Source organism: Anabrus simplex, chromosome 1, assembly GCF_040414725.1.
Source record: "Anabrus simplex isolate iqAnaSimp1 chromosome 1, ASM4041472v1, whole genome shotgun sequence".
In the NCBI taxonomy this organism is placed as follows: domain Eukaryota; kingdom Metazoa; phylum Arthropoda; class Insecta; order Orthoptera; family Tettigoniidae; genus Anabrus; species Anabrus simplex.
Window position 1 is genome coordinate 688,252,092 of NC_090265.1, and position 15,316 is coordinate 688,267,407.

The 15,316-nt window shown below is 40.6% G+C and overlaps 2 protein-coding genes across 8 annotated transcripts in view; one reads left to right on the top strand and one right to left on the bottom strand.

The window, feature by feature from the left end:
* Window positions 1-15,316, bottom strand: part of LOC136857331 (glycerol-3-phosphate phosphatase) — a 150,656-nt gene that overhangs the window by 47,798 nt on the left and 87,542 nt on the right. Inside the window, exon 1 of one of the 7 annotated variants that reach the window (XM_067135927.2) lies at window positions 8,153-8,416. The exons of 3 other annotated variants lie outside the window; for them this stretch is intronic. The gene's annotated coding sequence lies outside the window, so the exon portion shown is untranslated. Of the gene's footprint in view, window positions 1-923; window positions 1,188-1,960; window positions 2,144-4,210; window positions 4,286-8,152; window positions 8,417-15,316 lie in introns of those variants that run through there. 3 more of the 7 variants (XM_067135931.2, XM_067135930.2, XM_068225140.1) reach the window with 3 other exon arrangements.
* The window catches only part of LOC136857330 (mitochondrial ornithine transporter 1), a 161,132-nt gene continuing 154,921 nt past the window's right edge, over window positions 9,106-15,316 (top strand). The window contains exon 1 of the mRNA XM_067135926.2: window positions 9,106-9,144. The gene's annotated coding sequence lies outside the window, so the exon portion shown is untranslated. The remainder of the gene's footprint in view (window positions 9,145-15,316) is intronic.

Below are 15,316 nucleotides of genomic sequence, written 5' to 3' on the forward strand. Positions count from 1 at the left end.
GCAGCCTCCGGTGTTTTATTTTTGGGGGGATGGCGTCCTCGGCCATCACTTCCTGGTTGTTGACCCTCTCGTACTTTTTGTATTGCCCTTGTCATTCGCCCATCCGAAACTTGGAGTGTTTGTAAGAAAAAACGCTTGCACACAGTAACGCTATTGCCTCTGACTTGGAATCTGAAGCTGTTTGAAACAGACTTTGCATTTCTCGTTGAATTTCGTGGGCGTCTTACATTAGGTTTCTGTTGCACAATCAAACCACATAAAAATACGTTTTGTTCAGAAAAACTGCTTAGCTTCCAAAAGGTGTCGAAAATTTCTCGCCTCGCCACTTCAGGTACGTTCTCCACACACTTTTTTTTACATTTACAATCAAAGTTCTGATACAGCTTACCGGCCACTTCTTTTCCTCTAGAGGACACGTACGGGAGCCCTGAATTTCGTGCTCGCTTTCGCTTTTGAGCTTTACTTTCGTGTTTTTTGTCTTTTCCTCGTTCTCGGGTGAGCGTTTTCTCGATTCTCAGAAGTTCCAGCAGTAGGAAATTCGCTGGAATGGTTGCGCTGGCGTCCGCCGTCTACCTCTTCATCTCCTTCTGATTCTGAAACAACAAACATCTTGTTACACTTACTACCGAAATAAAAAACTGCAGGGGAAGCTTCGATTCAGCATTCAAAATTACGTGAAAAACGATACTCAACACGACCATTTTCAATAATCACAGAAAATTCACTAAAAACATCACTCTTCATGCATTTTTCTCCATTTTTCCTTTCTTTTTTTCCGAACCGATTACAAAGGTGTATTATTCAGGGAATAGTAGACCAAAAGGACCTAAGGCATAATCTAATGTAAGTACTTGCTAAAAACGTTGCAACAAAATAGGTTAGTAGGTGAGTAACTGAGAGGTTAGAAGGTGAATAGTACTTACCATCATCTGTTTCTGATGTGTTTTCTCCTTGTTCACGCTCCCATTCATCACTGGACTCCAGCTCATCCAACGGATCACTTAAACTTATTTCAGAATCCATCGTTTCTTTGAGTATTCACGCATGCATTCAACACTCGATGAAAATCGCGGAACAATTACAACCACACTGGTGTAAGTCTGACTCACACCACTTCAGTTATCAGCAAAACAGATGATCCATTACCAGTCTAACTTGTGCTGCCATCTAACGACGAAATGAGTGAAGCTCTGACTTACTCCACTTTTTCTATGAACAGTTTTTTATTTCTACATCGCCTTTCTGTGCCTAAGTCAACTTCTACCGAAAATTGACTTACACCACTTTGACTTTAACCCCTTCAATTATCTGAAGTGTTTTTTGTCCCTTATTTTAATGGGAGATATTTAAAATTTGTAAGTATGTGTTTTTGGTTTGAAATGTTCTTAAATTAACATTTTTAAATTCCTACCTAATGTGCAAATTCTATCATCGGCTATATACATTTGCCTACGGTTGAAGTAATTTGAGTTTGCAAGAACATTAAAGCAAGTTTTATTCAGTACTACATATTACATCCATCAGTGACTTGGCCCACAATGGGTGACTTGCATGTACTCTACAGTGTGATGGCAGTAGTGCTTACATCCTTTCCAACAGAACAAAGATGACCTAAGCCACCATAACTCAATTGGTAGAGCAACCAATGCAAAATCAGAAGGTTGTGGGTTTAGATCCCATCGGCGTCTGGTTGGCCATTTTTGTTCTGTACTTAACATCTCTTCAACACGTACTTCATGTACATAACACGACCTAATAGGCTGAAAGTCGATTTCAATTAAATTGGATATAGTTAAACTTAGATTTATTATTATGACAAGAAGAGGGCAACTTGAAAATGCAATAGAGACATTCTAGAAGGTCACTGTACTAACATAAAAACCTCACTGGAAAATACTATCATGGTAACAAGATATGGGTCTCTAAACATAAAAAAGGTTGTTTTTTATACTCAACTTACCCCAGTCCACCCTGACTCCTTTTACAGTTTCTCGAGAAGTTCAGGTGCTAGAATATTGTCCCACTGGAGTTCTTTTACATGTCGGAAAATCTACTGACCTCTGAGCACAATCGAATACCCGCCAAGTTGAGCTTGGAAGGCCAGCGCTCTACCAACTGAGCCACACTTCCCAGCAGAGAAGTAAGAGAAGGGCTATGAAGGATGATGAAGGACTCTTTTGGCCTTACAAACTGAAAACCACCAACATTGAAAATAACAAGAGTAAACCAAGAAAGATGAATGAGAGGAGCCTAGCTACAAGTAAATGGAAGCAGATTATTATTATTATTATTATTATTATTATTATTATTATTATTATTATTATTATTATTATTATTATTATTTCGTATGGCAAAACAAGGATACATTATAAATACATATTTCTTAAATAAGTATGTAATTTACAGGTCAGCATTCAAAACTTAATGTCCAGACTTTTCAGCCAGTCCACTGCTTCTGTAGAGGCACTATGTAATTCTTGAACAGATCCATTGAATCGTCCTTTTGGGTAGTCCATAACAACGTGCTGGATGGTCTGAGGCACATTATCACAGTCGCAGAATAGGTCTTCAGATTTTCCCCACTTGTGAAGCCAGAATTTACACCTTAATAGAAGAAGATGATCTTGGACCTTTTACCTTAACACGCAGGTCTTTATTTTTAACTTTTGAACAATGACAGAGTGTCTTCCTTCTCCGCTGTCTTGTGCACTATAGCGCTGGTTCTGTCCTTGAAAGCCTGTCAGTAGCCTACGATGGCGAGTGCTCATTCGAAGGTCGAAGCCCTGGATTGTTAACTTGCAAAGATGTTTTCATTACAGCAGTGCATCTGCGTGTGCAAAAAGTATTTTAAATACAAATCAGCTCGTCAGGTGCGTGTTGAATTTGGTTGGAACTTTCCTGGTGAAGTGCCACCTCGTAGAGCAGCAAATCACAATATTATGAATAAGTTTGACAGTACTGGCTCCGTGGAAAACAAGAAACGCAATTGCAAACAAACAGCTCTAACAGGGGAAAAGCTAGATGAAATTTATGCAAATCTTGAACAATTGCTGAATGAATCTCTCCCGAAATCAGTGCAAGTAGGGGTTTTGGTTTTTTTTCTGCACACAAAGCAACAAAGCTCCTAAATCTCAAACTATACAGATTTACACGGACCCATTGTTTAAAACCTGGAAGAACTCACTCGCATCAGTCAGAATGTGCTTTGCTGTATAACCCAGAGAGGACAACACATGCAGCATCTGTTATAAGGTAAGATTTAATTGTATTGTATTGTACTGTATACACAGTATTTGAAGTAAGGAATGTGAGAGTGTGCGCTGTGTGCACGCTTGGTAGCAGAGAGGTGAACTACTGATCAAGTGTAAAAAATAAAGCTCTGTAGTAGATCATCCAGAATTTATTACAGACTATGAATCTCATTGTTGAATCCGAACTGACGGTTGAACTACTTACAAAATTGTACAAAAAACTATTTTAATCCTCATAGTCAATACTACATATTTTTTACGTCCAATTAAGATGAAAGTTCGCCCAGAAGTTTGCTCTGGGAGGTAGAGGACTCAAGAAGTGGCAAATTTAACATACTATACTGGTACAATATAAAACATTAAACAGGTTTTTAAAATTTTTGGTGATGCTTTGTGTTACCACACAGCTGTAGTTTATTCAATACAATAGTTAATTTATGATTGATGCTGGCATATTTCTGTTCAGAGGTTAAGAAAAAACTCTATTTTTAAAGATTTGAGGTTCTGATATCATGAGAACTGTTAGAAGAAAATCTATTTAGAGGTATACAGAAGTACTTCCTAGCTTTATCCGCATCCATTATAGGCTTTAAAGAAGGTTTCCATACCTTCCATATCACTTAGTGGTATTGTTAGCAAATCCCACAAAAAGTATGTTAAAAATGAATACAGTAAAATAATAAAGGAATACATAGCTTAATGTATAAAGTTCAAACTATGCACACATAATGAGAGCAAAAGAAGTGTGCAGATCGTTTTTTAATGGTTTTTTGCTAGTGGTTAATGTCGCACAAACACGTCAAAGGTTTTCAGCAATGCACAGATGGGAAAGGGCTAGGATTGGGAATGTAGCAGCCATGGCCTTAATTAAGATAGGTACAGCCCCCATTTCCTAGTGTGAAAATGGGAAACCACGGTAAACCATCACTCGGGCTGCTGACAGTGGAGTTCAAACTTGCCATCTCCTGAATGCAAGCTCACAGCTTTGCCCCAACCGTGCAGTAACCTCACTTGGTAAAGGATAGTTTTTCTCCTCCCCTGAAAAGTATGAGAATTGAGTTATGATACTTGACTTCTGAGGTACAGATAAGTTAACTACTGGTACATTAGGAGATTTTAAAGTCAGCCATCAGTATGTTGTCATTAGATATCCCCACCCTCAGGGGTTTAGTTGGGCCAATACTAGTTAGAAAAAATTGCTAAATGAGTACTGGAGGTTTCCATGCCTGCTAGAAAGTCATGGTGTATTCCAGTAGGTACTTATAATATTCTATTGATCAATATTTAGTTTTTTTTTCATTTATGCATTCAGATTTTGTCTGTACAGTCCCAGACACCCATGGCCTTTTGTGATTCCTGCTTATGCCATGGAGGCTTGCATGTCTCGGCACACAGACAGAGCATATTGCATCATGTGTATTTCATCAATATGTTCCATTAACTAAAAACAAAAAACAAAACAAAATCAATGCATTAATGGTAGGCATTTCTACAGAAGTCAAATTCAGACTGCACCAAACACAGTCATCTCACAGACGGCTATATTCTGACAATGATAATCTTGCTAATTACTTGAATGTGCTGAAGTCTTCTCCTGAATTATATGAAGAGGAAAGTGTCAGCACAAGGAAGATAAAACTGAGGAGGAACCAAACAGATCACCCCCCACCCCCATCCTCCTTTTGTCAGCAGTCAACACTGTTGCAGTATCCACAGCAGAGTCTGAACGAAATAGTTATGACTCCAATTAGAAGAGCTTTTACATAGAAGCACGTAACAGATTTATGTTTATTAATCCTATGGGATCCATACTCCAGCAGATGATCTCAACTCCCAGAAAAGAAAAATGACCTCTGTAAATCCATGTAGAAAAGGTGACCACCTGTAGTACATATTTTCCAACTAAAATCCTGCCCACCCTCTGAACACCACTGTTGTAACTGACAAAGGGGAGACCATAGCTATGGGGTCACCAAATTAATTCAAATTTTTTGAATAAATTCCACTTGATGACCATGATTGTTAAAGCATCAGGACTGTATGGCCTGACACTATAGTTTTTTTTTTTTTTTTTTTTTTTTTTTTGCTAGTTGTTTTACGTCGCACTGACACAGATAGGTCTTATGGCGACGATGGGAAAGGGAAGGGCTAGGAGTGGGAAGGAAGCGGCCGTGGCCTTAATTAAGGTACAGCCCCAGCATTTGCCTGGTGTGAAAATGGGAAACCACAGAAAACCATTTTCAGGGCTGCCGACAGTGGGATTCGAACCTACTATCTCCCGGATACTGGATACTGGCCACACTTAAGTGATTGCAGCTATCGAGCTCGGTGACACTATAGTTAGGCAGTGTGAGTCCAGTAGGTCAAAAAAAGCTTCACTATCATAATGTTGGCCAGCAGGTTAGGAGAGGTGGTGGTATACATGTTCTAATCGCTAGACTGTGTCCCAAAAGCCTGGATTCAATTCCAATCCTCTACGCAGTGTTAGTATAGAGTGTGGGGCATATGACGTTGTTGATGGTGATTCGTCCATTGGATGGAGATGTTAAGCCTTGAGCAGACCACTGAATGCTATTTGACAGGAGTAGCCTATATGTTGGCACCGGGTTTCAACCTCTCCCTTCCTATTATCACATATCACATCATTCATCTCGTTAATTCCTCTGCTGAGACTGACCCCAGGAAGGGCATCCAGACATAAAAAGTCGCTACGAAGATTTATCTCACTCCATACTCGACCCTATATAGAAACGGAACTAGGACATCTACACCAAAAATAAAATGGATATGTGTCCAAGAGCTGTACCATTGGTCCTTTTATTCACTGAAAAAATGGTCTTTTAAATTTAACAGCCAGCATGTCTGTTAGTAATTTGCTTGTGAGTATTTGTAGCACCATTGGTCTAGTGGTCAACACCCCTGATCTCATGCAGGCGTCTCACGTTCGAGGAGTGCCTGCTGTTCATTTTTCTTTTCTTCTCCCTTCTTGGTGACAATTGGGAATTAGAAGCAGGGGGAGGGTGGGGGGGGCACAATATATAGACAACAAAAGGTACTGATGGTCTGGGGGTTATGGAGAGAGAGGGGAAGATGACTGTTAAATTTAAAATAGACCTATCAAATGGTATGTTTTTCATGCTCTCTGAGCAAATTTGGACAGAGAAGTAAAGGTTAACAGTTTTACAACTTAACTACAGTAATAACTGTTTTACTGAGAAATGAATTAGTCCCTAATCTTTCTTTCTTTCTTTCTTTCTTTCTTAATCTGTTTACCGTCCAGGGTTGGTTTTTCCCTCGGACTCAGCGAGGGATCCCACCTCTACCGTCTCAAGGGCAGTGTCCTAGAGCATGAGACTTTGGGTTGGGGGATACAACTGGAGAGGAGGACCATACCTTACCCAGGCAGCCTCACCTGCTATGCTGAACAGGGCCTTGTGGGGGATGGAAAGATCGGATGGGATAGACAAGGAAGAGGGAAGGAAGTGACCGTGGCATCATAATAGGTACCATTCCAGCATTCGCCTGGAGGAAAAGTGGGAAACTATGGAAAACCACTTCAAGAATGGTTGAGGAGGGAATCAAAACCCACTCTACTCAGTTGACCTCCCGAGGCTGAGTAAACCACGTTCCAGCCCTTGTACCACTTCTCAAATTTCGTGGCTGAGCCAGGAATTGAACCAGGGCAACTAATCACACTAACCACTACACCACAAAGGCAAACATTAGTCCCTAGTACTATGCAATAATAAAATGTTCACCAAAGGAATAATTTAACACTTAATACAATTAACTAGCATTTATGAATTTTCAAATGATCAGTAGCAATTTCACTAAAAAATACGGCTTGTTGAAAATAAACACAAAAAAAGTTATAATTTGCTGAAGCCCAACCAGTAAGAAATTAAAGCAAAGATAATTAGGTGATACAACAACAGGGCTTGCATAAATTGTTTTTTCTTATGATTTCTAGTTTTTAGGCGGGTAAACCTGAATAAAGATGTATTTTCCGCCACGAGGTGGTGGTGGAGGCGGGGGGGGGGGGGGGCGGGCGGGCCGATCGCCCCTCTAATCGCTGCCAGTGAAACCACTAGTGCAATTATCATAAGAGATGGAGAGAATGAAACTGTTTACATTTTATAACAAAATATCAGCACCATGTTAGTTGTTTCGAGAAAGTTTTATTTACAAATTATAGGCCCTATAAGTTTGCCGTATCCATTCTTGGCAATTTCATGAATTGCTTTCATTTGTAATAGGGCGGGTTAACACTGTAAAGATACAGCGTACCTACATAAAGAGAAAATAAAATAAAAAGACAGAAAGTAAATAAAATGAAAAATATAAGGCACCGGCGTGCCTCAGACCCGACCAGCCCGCGTAAAATTAGGGACGCTGAATTCTAGACCAGTGGTGCTCGAAACTCTCACATACCGGTACTAATTGCCAATAAGTATGCATGCTGTTAAATGTAAAGCTGGACATTTTCTCGTTAAAAGCCAATTGCAAAACCTTCGGACATGTATTTGTTTTGACGTTGATAAACCGCTTACAATCTGAACTAGTCCCATAGCTGGGGGTCTCCCTTGATGAGCTGAAACCGAGGTGACCGGCTTCGTAGCGCAGGTTGAGGGGTTCTCCTCACGGTTGAATCGCATCCCAGAACGAGGAACCAATAAACATTTGGGGGTGCTTAATTCTAAAAATTGAAAACCGTATTGGTCGATTTACTCGCATGTTAAAGAATCCCGTTTTGGAACTAAGTTTCTCAAAATCTAGGAGGGAATTTGGAGTACTATTATATTATTCTAATTAATACGTTATTTCTAAGACGAGCATGTTAATGTAGAACAATAAATTTAGCTCAGAATCTTACTCGGTAAAGAGACGGTGTTATATCTTACCTTTCAAGATGAAATGTGTTACAATACTACTCAGTTACGTTCATATAACCTGTTCTTTTTGCTCTGTCATGGTCAAATCTTATCTTATCCATTACAGATAGAAGGGACTGGCTGTGTTTTTTTAGTTAATAGAGGCATTATTTGTTTCCGTTGTAAATTATTGTCTGTGGAACAGAACAATTACAAATTTTTGCAAGTGGTTGATGCTTTTCTATGTTGCATTTCCATTTCTACTGCACATGTTGGCGCGCGCACTGTCACTATCTGTTGAGTGAAGATGGAAGTACAATTAAAGCCGCGAGGAGTGAAAACGGTCGATCCCGCATCAGGCTAACTCCCAAGGTCAAAGAGTACACAGTAGCCCAAGGCCACTAAATACTGATACTGGTATGACCCAGAGTCGTGGTTTTTTTTTTTTTTTTTGCTAGTTGCTTTACGTCGCACCGACACAGATAGGTCTTATGGCGACGATGGGACAGGGAAGGGCTAGGAGTGGGAGGGAAGCGGCAGTGGCCTTAATAAATTTCCTAGTGGTTTAACGTCGCACAAACACATTGGAAGTTTTCGACGACGCAGGGATGGGAAGGGCTATGAGTGGGAAGGAAGCGGCCATAGCCTTAATTAAAGTACTGACCGAGCGTTTGACTAGTGTGAAAATATAAACCACGGAAAACTATCTTCAAGGCTGCCGACGTTGGGATTCGAACCCGCCATCTCCCGAATTCAAGCTCACAACTGCGTGACCCTAAGCGCACGGCCAACTCGGTCGGTCAGTCGGTCGTGTTTTTCAACCGCCTTTTACCTGGCCGCGGGATGATCTCACAATAAACATTAACAGTGACATTGGCAATTTTCTAAAAATGATGAATATCTCTTGTCTGAAATTCAGGAAGGTCAGTTTGTTTCCCGAACTTAATTGAAGCTCGGTTGTGTTTTCGTCCGACAGTGGGGATTCAAGATAGTCGTCCATACTCATACTTTTCTGGGTACCGGTAAGTAGAGGTTTAACTTCACAGAGCGCAGGTAAAAAGCCTGCAGAGGATTTAGGACCAGCCAGGCTAAAAATTTCCATGTACACAAAAGAGGGATTATAAATGATTTGCACTGGCTGAAAGGATGGGAGTAAAGGCATTATTGATGTCGTCTGGTGAGAGAGAGAGAGTGTGAGTGTGTGTGTGTCGAGACTTTGCAACGTGGATCCAGTATTAGTGTCAATGTATGTACTTATCTCATAAAGCTTCATAAATCACGAACAAGAGACAAGGACGTTGTTAATTTTTTGTGTATAAAAAGTGTCGGACTGAAGGTGATAGCAAATACAGTAGCGACACTTCCGGATTTAGCCTTGTTAAAATGGGAGACAAGTCGCAAGTGGCGTATCCTGAAAATTCGCGCTAAATTCAAATATCAATGGAAATGTATATACGGAAATGGATAAATAAATTACGGCTAAAAAGAAAGTGTTGCTAAAATATTAACTTCAAAGGTGCTAAAGCAATTCCGGTTACATGAATGAGGTCAACTGAGTAGAGCGGGGTTCGATTCCTCCCTCAGCCATCCGGGAAGTGGTTTTCGCGGTTTCCCACTTCTCCAGGAAAATGCCGCAATGGTTTCTAACTTAAGGCCACGGCCACTTCCTTCTCTCTCCCTTACAATTTTCCCATCCCCCACAAGTCCCTGTTCAGCATATCAGTTGAGGCCATCTGGGCGAAGGTAGTGGTCCTCCTCCCCGGTTGTATCCCCCCGACCCAAAGTCTCACGCTCCACGACACTGTCCTTGAAGCGATAGAGGTGGGATCCCTCGCTGATTCCGAGGAAAAACCAACCGTGGAGGGTAAACGGATTAAGAAAGAAAGAAAGAAAGCCTTCGTACGATTTCAGTCTTAAGATATACGAAGGGCGTACTATATATTTTACACTTTATTTTTTTCTACCCAAATGAAGTACACTACACATCAGTTGTTACGTCCACCTTCTCAACATAATCTCCTGTGTCAGTCTTTCTGAAACCATTTTTTCGGAGTGCTGCGTACCAATTCCTTGACAGCTGTGTCCAGTTCTGCAAAATCCGCAAAACGTCGAGCACGCAGAGGTTTCTTCATGTTCCCGAACAGGTGATAATCACTTGGTGCCAAGTCGGGAGAGTATGGTGGTTGTAGCAGCACCGTGAATCCCATTTGATCAATGGCAGCGGTGGCCTCTCGGCTAGTGTGGGGCCGGGCATTGTCATGTTGCAGAAGCACACCTTTAGCCCATTTTCCTGGCCAGTTAAATTTTGACACCGAGCGAGTGGCCGTGCGGTTAGATTCGTGCAGCTGTGAGCTTACATTCAGGAGATCGTGGGTTGGAACCCCACTGTCGGCAGTCCCATGAAGATGGTTTTAAATCAAATTTTAAATCTACTTCTCCTAAAATTACTTAGACCTATCTTTCGATAGGTCAAATGATTACAGGTGTTAAAGAAATGACCTCACCTGGTCTATTAATACGATATTTTCCGCTCCATGTGTCCCGGGTTCGATTCCCGGCAGGGTCGGGAATTTTAACCACCATTGGTTAATTTCTCTGGCACGGGGGCTGGGTTTATGTGTCGTCTTCATCATCATTTCATCCTCATCATGACGTGCAGGTCGCCTAAGGGAGTCAAATCGAAAACCTGCACCTGGCGAGCCGAACATGTCCTCGGACCCTCCCGGCACTAAAAGCCATACGCCATTTCATTTCAATTTCAATATAACATTTGAGAATATGTCTTAACTACAAGGCACAGACGTATCATGTGCTTGCATTGCGCGGGTTAGACTGAGGAAACTGTTCGCCTCTTTGTGTGACGTCATCCGAGCTACAGTACAGCATGTACTGTACATTACGACGGCAGGGTTCGAACCCACTACTCTCCCGAATGCAATCTTACAGCTGCGCGCCGCTAACCGCACACCCAACTCGCTCGGTTCTGGCGCTATCCTTCAGGGAATTAAGTTTCATTGCTTGTACCGTAATACCTAAATATTGTCTACTAACAATAGTTTAATTTAAATTGTTTTAAGTGTAGTTACAGTATAATAATGCCAAAATCATTTAGCAGAAGGTTGGGTTTTATAAACTGCATTTAGTTCTACATTTTAGATTGGGTTCCGCTTTTATTGCACGTTCTCAATATTACCTCACCCAAGAAATAACACAGATGTAGGCTCACTTGGTTCTGATTCATCTATGTTGCTTTTAGAATATTACTGTATTAACAATAAAACGCACTGCCATAAATCCACATAGCAAGAAGAAAGTCAAAAGCAGAGCTCATCAGCTCGGGAAAATGAGTGAAACTTACGCCTGTATTCATCGTAACATTTACATTTTCGGTTAGGATTTTGGTCTTCTGGAAGTGTCTCCTGTCTTCGTTGAAAAGAAATAAGAATATTAGTGTATAGTCACTTACACAGCAGGATATTCGCCGTGATACGCACAACGTTTGGAGATTGTGGCAATTTATTTAAATTCGCAACGCATTATAGTTCCACAAAAATGTCCTTTATGGCACCGATTCAATGCATAAATTCCGTGAGAAGCATTACGTTCCTTGAATTTACATTATGGGTACTCATCACACGAAAATAAAATACTTACCTAAACTATGACGTCTCATTATCTCAGTAATAACTGTTTATGTCAATCCTGATGTGATAAATTTAGAGAACAAGCATGCAATATGAGTTACTTAAAAAGGAAGATCTGTCTTTCAACAGTCACAATTATCCAAAGAATGCTCTCAATTGCTACGTATTACGTTCACAGGTACAATTCATAACATTCATTTAGACCGCCCTAATCGATCAAGTGATGAGCTTGCGCGCTTCCTACAGTTCGGCCTGTACACCATGAAAGCAGTGGTAATAGGCCTATAGTAACCTACAGTAGGTACTGTATGTATGTCCACCATTTGTCTCGTTTCTCTATGGGATCGCGTATGAAGTGAGATGAATCTGCCTGGCGAGATTTTGCGATCGGATGCCCTTCCAGACGTCAACCTCATCAAAGGAGTTACTGAGATGAAAAAAAAAAAAAAAAGACATGATAGGAGAGAGGATGAAATCCGGTGCCAACACATAGCCTATTCCTGCAGAATACAACCAAGGGTCTGCTCAGGGCTTAACGTCTCCATCCGACGGATGGATCACCATCAGGTGCATCACATGCCCTCATACCATATAAATATTGTGGAGAGGTTTGGAAATGAATCCAATCTCGTGATTAGAAATTGTATAGACCTACCACCACCTCCCCTACCTCGTTGGCCAACATTCTGATGATGACTTTTTTCGAGCAATAGGACTCAAACCAGCTAACACGGTGTCGTACCATAATTATATACCCGACGTCTTAACGATCATGGGCAACAGGCGGCCTCATTAAATTATCGTCTAGTAACCACGGCCGTATCCAGGAAAGTTTTTCGGGGGTTTGAATTCATTCTGTGAGGGGGGGGGGGTACGCCCAAAAACAAAAGCTATAGGAGGGAAAATGCCTGTGGATGGGGGCAATAGAATACACCCGCGGTATCCCCTGCTTGTCGTAGTAGTTAACTAAAAAAGCGGGACTCGGGCCTCTCAATTGAGAGTGTAAGTTGGCAACCACGGTTCCCTTAGCTTGTCTGGCATTGCTTCCTCTTAACTTGGATCAGTATGTATGTCTAGACCTACCTCTTAGTCACGTTTCTTGATACGGATGAGGTGAGATGAATTTATGATATGTTTTACGACCGGATGCCCTTCCCGATTCCAACCTCACCTGAGGAGCTACTGACAATGAAATAAATGAGGGTGAATGAAAGTGGGTAAAGTAGTGGAAAGAAGTCCCGAGTTCGATTTCCGACCAGGTCAGGAATTTTTACTGGGCCTGAGGCCTGATTCGAGGTCCACTCAGCCTAAGATATTACAATCTGACGGTAAGATAGCAGCCCTGTCTAACGGCCGAGAGGATTAGTCGTGCTGACAACACGTCACCTCGTAATCTGCAGGCCTTCGGACTGAGCAGCGTTCACTTGTTAGGCCATGGCCCTTCGAGGCTGTTGCGCCATTGGGTTTGGTTTCGGTTTGATGGAAGGAATTTTTTTTTTTTTTTTTCTACTTGCTTTACGTCGCACCGACACAGGTAGGTCTTGTGGCGACGATGTTACAGGGAAGGGCTAGGAGTTGGAAGGAAGCGGCCGTGGCCTTAATTAAGGTACAGCCCCAGCATTTGCCTGTTGTGAAAATGGGAAACCACGGAAAACCATTTTCAGGGCTGCCGACAGTGGGGTTCGAACCTACTATCTCCCGAATACTGGATACTGGAAGGATGGAAGGAATTGGCTGTGGCCTATGAATGGGAACTATCCCGGCATTTGCCTGGAAGTAAAAAACTGGGAAACCACAGAAAAACATTCTCGGGACAGCCGATAGTAGAATGAGAACCCACTCGTCGCCCCAATGTTGAATTTGCGTCAATAGCCGTAGAGCGCGTCCACTCCACTCAATTTACTTGTATCAGTCTCCTCACTTTTATCTTTTTTATCTGACCATCAGGGTCGAATTAAATTATTGCAACGCCTCTGGGCCCAAATAATGTTGCGTCCCCGCCCCCCTTCCTTGAACTTGATAAGACGAAATCGCAATTACTATTATTTTATATAATGAATAAAGTAATACCGTAGAAGGCCTCCAAGGTAAATTATCAAACATTAATACCATTAAGTAATAATACAATATATCACAATTAACAAAACATAATATCTCGGACAGATTGCTTTAAATACCTGGGAGAACGGATAACAAACAACACAAAAGAAAAGGTAGCTATTGATATAAGAGTAAACAAAATGGAAAGGATGTTCATATGACAAAAATATATCCACTAAGAAATCTCTATCCTGGAACTTGAAATTAAGACATTATCAAACGATGGCCCGGACACAAATTTTATATGCAGCATAAACTCTTAAACTTACAAGAATTGGGGATATCGAAAATTTAGAAAAAGTTCAAAGAAGAATTTTAAGAAAAATACTGGGACCTATAAGAAACAACAATGCCGAATTTAGACTACGATCAAACAGAGAGCTATATTTAAAAGTTGAAAAACTGACAACTGTAATGAGGAAAAAGTACTCCATTTTGAACACATTTATAGAATGAATAACAATAGACTAACTAAACAGATCTTCAAATTACTGAACAGTTTCAAATCCAAGCCAGCGTGGGTCATTGAAATTGAAAAGGATATGAAAAACCCTGGAATTAAAATAGATAAGTTACAATAGAAAACAGAACACGTTTCAAGACAGGCAGGATTTCAGGAAATAAAGAAATTAACCGGAAGAAAATGGACTCAAGGGGAAAAGGAACAACATTCTTAGAAAATGAAGGAAGTTTGGAGACGAAGAAAGTTAAATGCAAAGAAAAAAGTAACCAAAGTTGATTTATCGTACCCTCAAAAGGGTTATTCGAATAATAATAATAATAATAATAATAATAATAATAATAATAATAATAACTAGCAGTTTCCCGCTGGCTCCGCCCGCAATGTACAAAGTATGGTGTTGTTCGTTACTATCCTCACTGATGTATTTGCAAAGTTTCCAGTTAATGAAATAAAGCACGTGAAAATACATCACACAAAGAAATTAAATTAAACGTTCCTTGGAACAACACTACGCGCCGAACTGTTAAAAAGTCCTTCAAAGATCTTCGTCTTGGAGACAAATGTACTCATAACTTTTCTCAGAATATACCAATGTAAGTAGTTATTACCTCAAAAGAAAGTTCTTGATCCACTGAGTGTTTTTAGACCAAAAACGAACTGTGTACATCAATTAGAACGAAAGATATGATTGCTTTAATGAGAAAAAATGTTGACAAAATGAGACGTCAAATTGAATGCGCACTCATAACTTTCTGTGCATGAATACCTTTCAGTTTAAGAAAATGAAGGAAATCGATTGGATAGAATGGCCGAACTCACTGACTTTAGTTTCCATAGTTTTTTTTAATATATAGATAATAATAATAATAATAATAATATAATATAATAATACTTCTAACGGAGAGAGCAGACGACTGTCAACTCTGCACAATTCAGTACCCCGGCGTTTAAATATTACCACGTAATCACGATGAGAGTGGAAATTCC